This window comes from Mauremys mutica, unplaced genomic scaffold (assembly GCF_020497125.1).
Source record: "Mauremys mutica isolate MM-2020 ecotype Southern unplaced genomic scaffold, ASM2049712v1 Super-Scaffold_100270, whole genome shotgun sequence".
NCBI lineage: Eukaryota > Metazoa > Chordata > Testudines > Geoemydidae > Mauremys > Mauremys mutica.
In genome coordinates, this window is record NW_025423299.1 from 256,263 (window position 1) to 257,027 (window position 765).

At 44.2% G+C, this 765-nt stretch overlaps 1 non-coding gene across 1 annotated transcript; it reads right to left on the reverse strand.

Annotated features, from left to right (window-relative positions):
• Positions 1 to 693: 693 nt before the first annotated feature.
• Positions 694 to 765, reverse strand: TRNAY-GUA. Its single transcript has one exon. It is a non-coding gene; the product is annotated as a tRNA-Tyr (tRNA).

Sequence of the window (765 nt, forward strand, 5' to 3'; positions counted from 1 at the left end):
ACCCACCAAACCGTTGCTGTTTCTACCCAAATGATCAATGAGACCAGAAAGTGAGACTGTGCAATTAACTGTCTGGTACTACAGTGACTCTGCAGTTACTTGGATGCAGACACACCCAGCTCTACCGTTGGCAAACGTACAAAGACTCTGCTGCTGCTCATGAACTAGCAGCACATGACCTCTGAACAGCTGCCATTCGAATGCATCTGAAAGTCACAAGGAACAACGATCGGTGTTAAAGGAAGGTTGCCATTTATTAGAGCCCCAATTGAGGCCGTGTGCACAAAGAGGCTTGAATGTGTAACAGGGAGTTTGGTAAATCCTGGTTATTTTAGTTTTGTAACAGGCTCCTGTCCACCCCCAGTAGAGTTTTCAGTCCCAATGGCAACTTACTTACCAAATATAATACAGACTAGTCCATGCCTCCCAAGTGGATGTGGTTCTTGTTCTTCTGCACATTGTAGCCCATGGAGGCCAAGGACCTGCAAATGTGTCTTCATGTGCCTTTGTTTAGTTGATGAAAACAAACCTAGACACTTAGAGGATTGGAAGTGATTTCAGCTGGGGGACATGTTTGCTAGGTTTTTATGCATTTGCACAGGAAAACATTGAGTGTGTCCATTCATTTCAGGGATCCCCATTTAGTGAAGCTCCTGAACATAGAATTATTTTTACTGAAGGAACAGGTTTGTGAGAGAGCACTTGGATTTGAACCAAGAACCACTTGATTTACAGTCAAACACTCTACCACTGAGCTATACCCCC